This window comes from Passer montanus, unplaced genomic scaffold (assembly GCF_014805655.1).
Source record: "Passer montanus isolate IOZ18808 unplaced genomic scaffold, ASM1480565v1 scaffold86, whole genome shotgun sequence".
Taxonomy (NCBI): domain Eukaryota; kingdom Metazoa; phylum Chordata; class Aves; order Passeriformes; family Passeridae; genus Passer; species Passer montanus.
In genome coordinates, this window is record NW_024373923.1 from 2,078,310 (window position 1) to 2,091,753 (window position 13,444).

Here is a 13,444-nt window from a genome sequence, read left to right on the forward strand (position 1 = left end):
ACAGGGCAGGCACACATTTTGGGATGTTGGGCAGGAATTGGTGGCTGGGAGGGTGGGCAGGCCCTGGCCCAGGGTGCCCAGAGCAGCTGTGGCTGCCCCTGGATCCCTGGCAGTGCCCAAGGCCAGGCTGGACGGGGCTTGGAGCAGCCTGGGACAGTGGAAGGTGTCCCTGCCCATGGCAGGGGGTGGAATGAGATGGGATGAGCTTTAAGGTCCTTTTCCACTTTTCCACTCAAATAATTCCATGACTGTGTTATATACCCATGCGCTTAGACCCTTCTTCCTAAAGCAAAAGCTGACGGGCTTCTCAGGATCTCAGGGAAGCTGAGAAAAAGGAGGGGAATTGCAGGGGAACCACAGACAAGGAGAAAATGGGGACTGGTGGACAAGGGGGAGGACACCTCTGCTGTGCAGAGTGGCTTGACCAATGCATCTCTCTGCTGTACTAGACAAGACACTGTAAAGGCACTTTTCAGCTTTTACTGCAATGCAAGCCACCAGTGCATGAGAGCAGCAGACAAAGCATTAAACTGGACCTCATAATTAGACAGCAAAATATTATGTACAGCTTCTTATTTTCTAAGAATGGCTGACAAATAAGATCAGGTCAAACCACTATGTGTTCCTAAAACCTGCAAAGCCTTTTCCAAGTGTAAAATTTGTGACTTAAGAGTGAGAATAGGATCTTGGTATTTGGTTCATACTGGATATGACAGGTAAGAATTGCCATGGAATTGGAATTCTGACTATTGTCAGAAATTATTTGCACTAAACACCCTGTGAATTAGCTTCTGAGTCAGCTCAGGATACAAAGAAACAGAAAGAATCTATTTGTGACTATATGCAATTGAAGAAAAGACCTGTGGTGAAACCGCTGAGTCCAGTTCTTTGGGGTAACTTTTTGTGTACTCACAAATCCACCTGATCTCCTTCCAGCCCATGGGGGGCAGGTGGGATGTGCCAAAAGTGAGTGAACACACAATTCACTCTTTCCTGTTTCATACATCAGCTAATCCATCATGCAGTCTTTATTGATTTGGCACCAACCTTTTCTTTAATGGATTTCTGAAAAGTTTTGCTCTCTGTTGTTTGTGTCCTGAGCTGTTCTTGGTTCCTGCAGAGCCCCAGCTCCCACTGGTGTGAGTGGGTCTGCTCTGTGGGCCTCAGGAAGCCCTGGCTTGGGCCAAGGTTTGCAGCTCTTGGCCATTGCACTGCATTTGATACATGAGCATATAAATATGAGACAGCTGAGCATCAACAGATAATCCTTTTTTTTCCTTAAGTCTCCACCTATCCCGTGAAATGCCTCCAATCTAAGCAACAAGCTTACAGGAAGGCCCAGTGCATTATTCCTGTGGCTGCTGAGAAACTGGAGTCCTTCTGTCGAGCTGATTTCCAGGTAACAGGACAGTACCTGATGTAGGGCCTCCCATGGCTGCTTGTGAAATGAAATTATTTTGTTTTGCACAGTAAAAAATCACCTGACTGTCCCTGACATGGCAGCATTTTCTGTCCTATTCAAAAAAATAAATGGGAAATATTTTTTAAAATTGAATGCCAGGGAATAAAGTGCATGGCAGGGCTTGGTTTTAGGGGAAGTTGACTGGCACAGCACATACAGTAATTTTTACTATTATGGCATCCTCCATCTTCCAGCACGTGAATGATTTTATTATTCCTCCAAAGAAGACAAAGATGTCCCTATTGTCCACATGTGGCTGACTGTGATTAAGCAGAGAAGACAGAGAACCCTTAACCCATCAAAATTCAAACCACAGGCCCCAATCCCTGCACAATGTATGTTACATGGCCTTCAGAAATGTCAGTACACATCCCTGCCACTGGCTTGTGTCATTTCAAAGTGTAGCAAAATCAATTTTTAGCGGGATTCAGTGCATTGGAGGTGTCTGTGCTCCTTGCAGAGGGGCTGGACTGGATGCATTTTAAAGGTCCCTTCCAACCCAAGCCATTTCCATGATTTCAGTGTTCTTTTGTTTTGTCCTCACTGGCTGGGTTTGCAAAGGTCAGTAGGGAAAGGAAAATGTAGCTCTGGTAACCCACAGGAAACCCTTTTGGTGCTCTGCAGAACCCACCTTCCCCCTCCTCCTCCCTCCATCTCCCTCCACCAAGTCTGACACAGCCACCAGAGGCTCAGTGGCTCACTGTGGGGCTTGGCGGAGCCTGGGCTCCTGGACATCACCCTGGAATGTGTGCCCCCCAGCCCTGCCCCCGGGCACCATGTCCTGGCGTGAACTCCCAGGGAAAAGCTGCTAATCCCATCTGATGTTACAGCTGGGGGTGGAGAGCATGTCTGGGTGTCCTGCTGAGCCACAGACCAGAACATGAGTTGTGTTTAATGAGCATTTACTCATCAGTGCCTCAGGTAGTCCTTTGGCCCCAAACCCTGCTGTGGGCAGCAGGAACTGCAGAAGCCCTGGAAGAGCCTGGCTGCCCCTGGATCTGTGCACAGCCCAAGGAGGGACTCGCCCAAGGAGACAGGAGGCACAGCAGATCATCCCAGCATTAATGGGACCTGGGTTTGGGACACAGGCTCCAGGTGGAGATGGACTGGCTCGCCGAGGATGCAGCCTGCTCCAGTCCCCAACAAAATACAAACCCCTTGTCCCTGGTTAACAAGGTCCTGCAGGAGAACAGCTCTCTGATGCTGCAGGCCTTTCAAGCAGCCACTTAAACCCAGCAGTTTTCCTTGCTCATATATCATAGAAACATGCAGTGGTTTGGGCTGGAAGGGATCTTGGAAGTCCATCCAGTTCCACCCCTGCCATGGGCAGGGACAGCTTACACTATCCCAAATTGCTCCCAGCCTTGTCCAGCCTGGCCTTGGACACCTCCAGGGATGGAGCAACCACAGCTTCTCTAAGAAACCTGTGCCAGGCTCTCACCACCCTCACAGGGAACTATTTCTTCCCATTATCTACTCTAAACCTACTCTCTGGCAATGTGAAATCATTCCTCCTTGTCCTGTCACTCCAGGCCCTTATAAATAATCCCTTTCCATGTTCTTGGTGGCTCCTTCAGGCACTGTAAGGCCACAGTTGGGTCACCTCAGAGCTTGCCCACTGCAGGCCGAACAATCCCAGTTCTCTCAGCCTTTCCTGGTACCAGAGCTGCTCCATGGCTCTGACCAGCACAATGCTTGCTCTGGACTCTGTCCAGCAGCTCCACATCCCTCTGTGCTGGGATTCCCGAGCTGGAGGCAGCCCTGCATGTGGGGCAGAGGGGCAGGGTCCCCCCAGAGCCCCTGGGCAGGTGTGTGGGGTCAGCCCAGGCCCTTCTCGGGATGCTTTGGGTGCAAAGGCAACGCGAGTTCAGCGGCCCTGCTCCCCACCAGCTGGTTTGAATAAGTTATGGGCTGAAAACCTGGAACATTTGTTCTGGTGAATATTAACGTCCGTCCCTGGGTGCTGATGTTTATCTGGCCAGGCCGTTTAAATAATTGGAAAGTACATGCATGAGTTCAAAGCCACCAGCCAAGCTGTTGCCGTCCCCTGCCCTCACCCGTGTGCGTGTCAGGCGAGGCAAGCTCCACCAGCCTGATGTTTTGTGTTTGGGCAGCTTCAAAGGCCTCTGCGAATGCATACAAGGTGCTTGCCTGCACAAAACACCCCTGCCCACACTCAAATGAGCAGGAAAGTATTGTATAAAGCTGGTTTGTTTTATTTTATTTTTTTTCCAATTGCTCTTTCCTTACCAAGCACTGATGGGCCACATGCAAATCTCGCCTTCCCTTTTTACTCCCTACAGCCATACTGATAATTTAAATATCTCATGCTTCAGGCAGGTCCCTGATGGAAAAAAAAAATTAATGTTTTAATTAAAGTGGTTCAGACAGAGTCCCCCTCACTCCTCACATGCTTGTTTTACAAAGGACATTTGTTTATAAGGCTCAGCTGGATTTTTCTTAAGAAGTTTCCTAAGCATTTCAGTTGCCATCTGTGCACCTTTGTTGTTGAAGTGCATTAGCAGAACTTCCCCAGTTCCATCTAAACTGATAAATTCATCCAGGCCCCACTTGATATCACCACAGAACAGCTGTTTGTGGAGTTGTTTAATCTCCATTAGGACACTGTGGTTAAAAGCCAAGCTTGCATCCATATGAAAACATGGCACAAGCAGGATGCTCTGCCTCTGCAGGTCTTTCCAGGCCAGGGGTGTCTGAGGCTGCTCGGAGCTGGATATTTAACATTTCCATGAAAACCAGGCTGGTTGCCTGTCTCCCTGGAAACCTTGTGCTACCTAGGAGGACGATCCTCTTTCCCTGGTGTTTTGCACCCACAGTTTTTTGGTTTTTTTTCCCCACAAAAAATTCATTTTGGGAGATGCAGAGATCACTGCAGTGGGGTACCTGGGGCAGAAGTTGGGACTAAGGCTGGTGTTTATTCAAGGAAATATGTTTTGTGAAAGCCTTTCTTTAATCACCTCAAGTGCTTCTGAAGGGATCTACGCTTCACCGTGTTTTGTCTGCAGGCGAGGAGACGTGGACGGTTAGGCTCTCTTTAAATTACATCTGACAGAGAAATGGAATCTAGATTATTTTTAAATCTCCTTATTTCCCTTCTACATCTTCCAATCCATTCTTTCTCAGTGACAGCTGGGGTGAAATGCCCGTCACAGAAGTTCCTCCCCAAGGGTAATTACAGGGAAGAGAAATTATTTTCTCCAACACTTATGCAGTAGAAAAAAAATAAGAACTACTTTTCTCATTCATTCCTTGAAAATTTTTCATCAAACAAATAAACCAGACATGAAGCATCCAGCTTGCTCAGTGTTAGTGTCTCAGTCCTCTCTCCAAGTGCAATACTGTTGGGATCACAGCCAGGAATCACTCTTTTAAGTGACCTGATGCTCTGGGAGAACAATTTCTCCTTGTAACACAGCTGGGTTTGTCTTTGTGCTCTGGCCCTCCTGAAGACAGCAGCATTTTTATCATCAGCCTCAAGGGATTCATTGATCTCATAGGATTCAGGCTTCCAGCTCCTGTATTTCGATCCACATTAGGTTTTGGCTGGGCTCTTCCTAACAGCCCTTCAATTTCAGGAACTCAGTTTCAGCCACCAACTACAAGTGTCTCCCCCTGAGAAAGTCCACCCTTCCCAAGCTGTGTGTCCCACAGGAAAGGGCAAGGAAGCAGCTGCAGGGTGCTGTCAGCCAGGCAAAGCTGTGAGCAACCCAAATTTTCTGTCTGTGTCCCCTGTGGCCCCAGGAGTGATGAAGGTGGAGCAAAGAGGATGGAACAACCTCTCTTCCCAGGATGGCACGGTGGGATGCAATGTAACATATAATCTGTAGGGCCAAAAGGTGCATGGTTTGGCTGGGATTCGCCTCTCCTAATTTTGTCTAAAAATTAGAACCCCGGGCTGAAGTGTTTGCCCACAACTTAAATTACAGCAGGGACAAGGCCAGCACAGCCTTGGACACTCACATCCAGGACCACCCCCCCAGCTGGCAGGGATGTCATGGCATGGCTCTGCACATCCCTGCACTGCTGTGGGTGCAGAGAGCCCCGAGACAGCCCAGGACCTGCTGCTGGGGCAGCTGTGGCTGAGCTCCCCTGCCTCCTCCACCTCATCTGCAGTGGCCAGGCAGTATTACGACTCTGATGAGCAAAGGAGACCAGATCACAATAGTCTGGGCTATGCTGTGGATCATCAGCATCTTTCCTGCCACTCCACCTAGGAACAAGCTTTGTGCCCAGGCACCACCATCTGCACCACCATTTTTGTCTTCATTTCCCTGGGCACCTCCTCTCTGTGTCTGGAACCTTCCACCCTGACAGAGGCACTCAGGGTTTGAAATGCAGAATGGTTTGGGTTGAGCCTCCTCTGCACTGGCTGCAGCCGCTCCTTGTCTTTCCCAAGCTGAGTTTTTGCTGCTGTCACTCTCCACCACTGCTGGTCCCAGTGCTGGGGGCCCATCCTCACTCACCCCTACGGCAGCAGGCTAGACAAGGGGAAGGACCTTCCTTTGCTGCCTCCCCTAAGGATTTTTTGGGGTGTTTTTCTCCAACAGCTGACTCCTGCAGTGCATCTCTGGGACTCTCCCTCCTCACACCACACTCACCACAGCGCCTGGCCCCACGTCACAGCCAGCTCTGAGAGAGAGCAGGAGCCCGGCACAAGTGGGGAGCCATCCATGGATCCTAAAGCTGGGCTCCAGGCATTATTTTATCAAATTACAGCTGTGGGGAGCAGATGAATGCCCTGCTGGAGGAGGCACCAGCCAATCCTTGCAGCACTGGCAGCCCCAGACGCTGTCCCCCGGAGCTGTCTGTAGAGAAAATCACAGACAGAAAAGCACAGCCCTGGGATGAGTGGGTATGATCTGAGGGAAGCAACAAAATAAATGATTGAGTGTCGTGCCTTTTGAGTGCAGAGCTGAGCCTGACCCCTGTCCCTGCCAGCAGGCAAAATACAAAACATTAAATAATATTTGTTCCAGTGGTGCCTTTTCAGCAAGAATTTAAAATCACAAGCAAGGACACTCTTCATGAGGGGTGAAACACAGGAAAATGAAGCAGCTCAGCTCAGTTCCCCCCTGAAAGATGTGAATGGAGAGTCCTATCCATCACCTTTCTGCTGGGATATTGGGGGCTGGACCTCACACAGCAGAACCTTCCTGGAATCCCAGCCCTAATGAGAAGGGAGCACCCAGGACTTGCAGGTCATCAAAGGAATGACAAAAGTCAGAGGGTCTGTGAAATCTTATGAAGTTTGATTAGTGAGTTTCCGCTTTTCATGGAAATTGGGGTGTAAATCCCTGCTGTAAATCCCCAATGTTAGCACATGGCAGTGGGATTTGGATAATGGGGTAGGGTGAAAGGGAAGAGAGATAAACTGAAGACAGAAATTAAGAAAGGGAGAAAGAGGAATCTCCAGTAGTGGCTCCAGCACTGATCCATCCAGCTGATGGGATGCCCAGGGTCCTGGGAGTGCCCAGGCTTCCTGGGGACACCTTTTATAGAGAAGTTTCCTCACCTGGAGAGAAGTTTCTCACTTTTTGTGCAAATCAGTTCTCATGCACAACCAGTTCTTCTGAGCCTTTCTGGAAATGGTTTAGAGGCTTCAGACACCTTGGGTGGCCTTGTCCCCTCTACAGTCATGGATTCACAGGATCCGTGAGGTTGGAAAAGACATCCAAGACCATCAACTCCAACCTGTGCCCAATCCCCACTGTGTCACCAGCCCAGAGCACAGAATGGCACATCCAGGCATTCCTTGGATACCTCTAGGGATGGGCACTCCAACACCTCCCTGGGCAGCTCCTTCCATGGAGGAATTTTCCTCAATATCCAACCTGACTCTCCTGGTACAGCTCAAGACTGTTCCCTCTCCTCCTGTCCCTGTTCCCTGGGAGCACAGCCCGACCCCCCGGCTGTCCCCTCCTGGCAGGAGCTGTGCAGAGCCACAAGGTCCCCCCTGAGCCTCCTTTGCTCCAGGCTCAGCCCCTTCCCAGCTCCCTCAGCCTCTCCTGGGGCTCCAGCCCCTTCCCAGCCCCGTTCCCTGCCCTGGACACGCTCCAGCCCCTCAGTGTCTCTCTTGTGCTGAGGGCCCAGAGCTGTCCCAGCACTGGAGGTGCCTCAGCAGGGCCAGCACAGGGACGGGCATTGCCCTGGGGCTGTGTCACAGCCTGGCTGGGACAGCCCAGGGGCCATTGCCCACCTGGGCACCCTGGACTGGTGTCCAGCTGCTGCCACCAGCACTCCAGGGCTTTTCCCAGCTTTCCAGCGCCTTCACCCCAGCCTGGAGCTGCAGGGGTGACCCCAGTCCCAAGCCCTGGGGAGCCCCATCAGTGCCCAGCCCCAGCTGGATGTGGGCACTTTCCCCACCACTCTCAGGGCCAGCTAAGACTGAACCTGTCCAAGCCATGGGCTGCAGCTTTTCCAGGAGAATGATGTGGGAGGCAGTGCCAAAGGTTTGCTGAAGTCCATGGCCACTTGACCTCCTTCCTGCACCGAGCCAGGTTGTGCTTTGCCAAGAACAAGGTTTGTCCCAGAAAAGTGCTGCCCTTCCTCCATATGGTCCCATCTCCAGGCACATCCTGGTGTTCCTGATGTGTGCTCTTACCAACAGCCCTTGGCTCCACAGCCATGCAGTTATCTGCGTTTGGGACATGCACATTATCCCCTCATCTGCTTTGCTCCTCCAAGCCACTGTGAACAGCAATTGAGCAACAGAAATTCGAGATTTGCAACGAAAAATTGTTGGGAGACCCAAAATCCCAGAAAAAAAAATGTCCCCAGTTGGCCAGGTATCATTGCGGTGCTCCAAACTTCAGGGAAGGGGGTAAGATTGCTCAAAAATAATGAGAGGACTTTTGCTTTGCTTGTAGCAAGCATTTGTTAGGCTTAAGGGCATTGCTCAAGGGGAGTGTTGACAACAAAATATGATTATTTGGCATTTCCGTGTCATTTTACATTTTCAAGATGCCTTTCAGGCACTAAATAGACATTAAACATGAGCTAATCTTTTGTTATAGCTCCTCAGCAGCCGTGAGATGGGATTAGGGCTCAAATTGGGTGGGTATTGAAAAAAAAAGAAAAGGAATTAATTAAAAATATTCAAGTGCTTTTAGCGAATTTAAAAGGGTTCATACCATGGACAATAATGAGCACTCACACACTTCACATCAGGCTTGTAAAGAACATCCTGGGCAATGCTGAGTCAGTGCAATTCAAAACTAGTCAAAGGGGTGGCAAAAGCACAGAATCCCAGAATAGTTTGGGTTGAAAGGGAACTTAAAGCTCCTCTCATTCCACACTCCTGAGATCTTGGCTCACCACCTGCAACGTGTGGATGAAAGGACTTGCACTGCAGACAGAGACGATGGAAAACATGCAGATTCAGTAATGGGGATTATAGACAGGCCCTCTCTAATGAGTGATGCCAGTTAATTGCACCTCTTTAGCTGAAGACTGGGGGGTTTTGTGTGCTCAGTGGGTTATTGTGTGAATGGCATTGGGTGGCCCAATGGCAGCAGCACCTGTGTGTGATCCCAGAGGGACAGCTGCAGGGTGGCCACTCTACAGGGCAGCTTTCCCATGAGATAATTCCCATTGTCCGCGGGAATGGTCCAGCTTCAGTGTGTCTGGATGGTGCCAGCCTGGCTGCACCCCGAGCACCTCTGACAGGAGGGGGAGGCTGCTCCTCCCAGCAGCCCTGGGAAGGTTCTCAGCAGCTTTGGGAAGCTGGTGTTTCTTCAGCAACTAATGGCTCAAGGAACCTGACGTTTGGGTTCAGTGTTTTCAAGCCAGGAGCCAAAGGCCCTGAGCAGCTTCCCCAGGCCAGAGGGTGACCCTGCCGTGCACACAGCTGGGCCACAGAAGGGTTTTGAGGCCGAGGTGAAGTGGCTTTTCTGATATGACATGGGCATGGGTGGTGGAGCTGGGAGCTGACTCAGGAGATCTGGGCACGGAGTGCAGCCCCTGAACCACAGCCCTCCCCTCCCTCTGGCTCCTTCCACAGCGTGGCTGCCATGGAAGACCCAGCAGATGCTCTGGGAAGCAGAGCACCACCGGGCTGCTGCTGGTGGCCTTGACCACAGAAGAGATGGTCACCACTGACCCCAAGGACAGCATGGGCTGGTGCTTCTCAGCACCGTGGGGCTGCTCAGCATCCTCAGACTGCAGCAGGCTTTGCTGCAGGTCAGGCATCACTTGCAAGGGAGATTGGCTGACCCTCATGGTCCCTCCTGTTACAGCACCCCAGCCCCTTGCTCTGCAGCCCTGCCTGGCCGGGAGGTGCTGGTTCCTCAGTGCAGTGGATGCAGGGAGAGCTGCACACTCAGTAATCCCCAGCCAGGAGTCTGCCAAGAGGAAATGCACTTCCCGTAAAGCAGGCACTGTTACCGACTTTGTTTGCTGGAATTGCTTGAGTGGTAATTACGCTCCCTTAATATTGACATATTTAAATAGTTTCCAAGCATAATAGGAGTCCTGCCCCGCTCCTTCCACCTCCTTTTCCAAATTTCTGCGGTGAGCTTTCACTTTGAACAAGAGATTATCAGGAGGGGCGTGACTTGCCCACGTCTTGTTTACTGAGCAGCAGTCCAGATGTTGGGCTCTCCCTCGCGGTGCGTTCCGTGCACTCAGCGCCTGCTGCGCTGCCCCACCGAGGAGCCACAGGGCTCTGTCATGCACGAAAGGGGGTCTCCATCTCCCCCATGCTGCTCCACATGGGAGCATGGGCCCTGGCTCACGCCGGGATGCTGAGGGGGTAACGCGCGGCGGCGTCAGCGCCGCTCACATATTTGTGTTTCATTCATTATGTTCCGAGACATTCTGTCCCCAGCACAGCGGCCAAAAAAGGCCATTCCCTTCTTATGCTGCTCCGTGCGTGGGCCACTCTCATGAATGCTGCAAAAGAAGGATTCATTTTCCCAGGAAAAGCAAGTGACGCGAGGAGCGTGGTGAAACCTGGGCAGCTCCGTGCCCTGAGTGACCCCCTGGGCTCCTCTCTCTGCCTACAGCCCATGCACAAATTTATCTTGGGGAGACCCCTAAATTTTGTACCTTTCCCCCCTAAAACAGATGCCCTTTTCTCCCCCATTGCATTGCTGCCATTGTTGGTCCCTGTCTCCCTCTGAGCATCCATCCAGAGCAGAATCCAGCATGGCTTTTACAGACTCCTGCTCCTCCCAGCTCTGGTCAGCCTCTGGGTGGTCTGGTCTTTGCAAACCTCTCCCTGGGTTTTGCTCTCCACACTGAGGAAGATTTTTTCCATAGAACCACAGAATCCCACAATGGTGTGGGTTGGAAGAGATCTTTAAGCTCATCCAGTCCCATCCCCTGCCATGGGCAGGGACACCTTCCACTATCCCAGTCTGCTCCAAGATCCTTCCAACCTGGCCTTGGACACTTCCAGGGATCCAGGGGCATCTGGGAAACAAATTTTTCTATCACAAGTGCTGGCTGACCCTGGAGGCAACCCCTGACTGGTTCTGCTCCATGCCCAGGGTCAGTGTGGGCTGGACACCCCACGGGGACACTCTGGGGACAGAGGCAGTGCCAGGGGATCCCAATCCTTTCCACTAGGCAGGACTCAGGCTCTTTGCAGAGCACCTCCTCTCCTCCAACAGGCTGCAGCTGTGGCACTGTCAGTCCTCACTTTTATCTGAGGGCCTGTTCTGCTGAAGATGAGCATCAGGTTGGCCAATTTGCTACATTGCCTTGGTACTCAAGCAAGGAAGGTGTTCTCACCCTTGTTTGGTGAAAGCCAAAACAGGAAAAACTCTCATGCAGGCCTTGAACTACCATGGAAATTGCTCAAAATCACTCAAAAGTGAGAAATTTCCCTGGGAATTTCTGTAAAGGATGAAGGAGAGTCTGCTCATCCTGCCAGGGCCCTGGCTGGGTTGTAGTTGCTTGCACAAAAGGGGGTGTGTGCGTATTTTAAGTATGTCAGAGGGATGAGAAAGCAAAGAACAAGCCAGCAAAGTGCCAGGGAGGTTCCAGAAGGGGATGTGGGGAAATGCAGTGCGAGGCGAGGGTGCAGGGAGGCACCCAGGGTGTGCGGGGTGGCTCCAGGCAGGCTCGGGCTTGGGCTCCAGGCTGTGGCAGCCGACGTGGCCCCGCGGTGTTCGGGGAAACGGGACTTTGCGTACTTTCCCCAGCAATACACAGAATTGCATCAAAGAAATACCTGGCTGTCAACATCAGCGTATCCTCCCAGAGAAAACGATCTTGGCAAGGCCTCGAGCAGGCCCAGCGTCTCAGGCCAAGAGCCAACAGCGTTTAGTGCAAGTTTCTTCATCTCCCTGTCTTTCATCATCTCCCACACGTGCCCCACCAAGCTGCCATCCCAAGGGTGACTGTCGAGGTAGGAGAAAGCTGCTAAGCAAAGACACTCTCAAAACTCGGAAGGGCAGTGCTGCAAAGGCATCAGTAAAAACCCCAGCCTCTCTCCACCCTTCCTGAGGCCCACCCCTGGCCACCTGGCCTTAAACTGGGAGAGCAAAGTGACAAATGCTCTTCTGAGCCTCTCAAATTGAGAGGGTGCAATGGACAACTTCTGGTCCCCAGGGTCCATCATGGGGCTGGGGGCACTGACTGGGAAGAAGGTGAAGCAGGACACTATTCCCAACTTCTTGAACCCCAGATCTGGGCTCCAGACAGAAGGAAAAAGCCTTGGATCCACCAGCCAGGTTTCTGTAGGCTGTGATTTGGAACATTTCAGGGATGCTGTCCATCCTACTGCGTCTTTCCTGAGGGAGGACGTAGGGTAAGGGTCTGACACAGCATGGGCAGCAGCTGCTCTTGCTGATGAGAGGGGAAAGATGGGCTTCCCAGGACCAGCTCCTGAATTGTTTTGACCTGAAGAGGACTGTGAGTCCTTGAAGATTACCAGAGCCAGATGTGATGCTGAAGCACACCGGTACAAACAAGGCTTTTGATGTCTGCTGACTGCAGAGCAGCCCAAGGCCACAGGGCAAGACAGGGTATTGTGCTGGAAGGAGAGATTGGGAACTTGATGCCCCAAGGCTGGGGTTGAGCTGCTCTGGTGTGAGGGTTGGGGAAGGAAGGGATTTCTTCCTGGCTCTTAATTTCATTAGGAGCAGAGGGTTATACAACAGAGGGGCAGATGGAAATGTCACAACAGCGGGGCTGCTGGCTGCACAAACACAGCTGATCTGCCCCCACTTAATGCTTGTAGCCACAACAAAAACACGCGGCAGCAGGTAACAGAGCAGGTGACTGTGGCACCTCCTGACCTGGGATGTGCTGTCCTGATCCTCCCTGCACACCCCAATGCCTGCAACAGCCAGGTGTCACCTCCAAGTCCTGCCCCAAATGCAGCTGAGGTGTCACCTGTAGCCACTACTTGTCCATTTCCTCTTGGTAGTGTCTGCAGGGCACACCCCCAAACCCAGCCAGTGCTGCGCTCTCACTCATGGCCCTTCATCAGACAGGGTGGTACAGCAGAAAGGGGGGAAATTTTATAGGTAATATATAATAAAATCAATAATAAATAACAATGATGTGGCACTTTGACATGCGTATGTGTAAATACCCTGTGTGCATGGATCTGTACTGTATATACACACATGGACAGCACAGACATACATATGGGGAGGAAGAGAGGGAGGGAGGGAAGTAAAAGGAAGGAAGAGGAAGGCAGGAAGGAAGGCAGGAAGGAAGGCAGGAAGGAAGGCAGGAAGGAAGGAAGGAAGGAAGGAAGGAAGGAAGGAAGGAAGGAAGCCCGCTGTGTGTGGTTTTATGAGCCCTCTCCATCCCACCTTCAACAGGGCCACTTTCCTGGCCCAAATGTTCTCTGCCAGGAAGGAGGAGAAGCCAAGCAGGGAGACAAAGGTGGCCTGTTGTTTATGGCTGTTGTTTAGGTCAATAATATATTGATTACAATTTTGTGGGCTAAAAGCATGACCTTTTAAAGGGCAATTGGCGCCTGTGAGATTTGATTTAGGAGAAAGA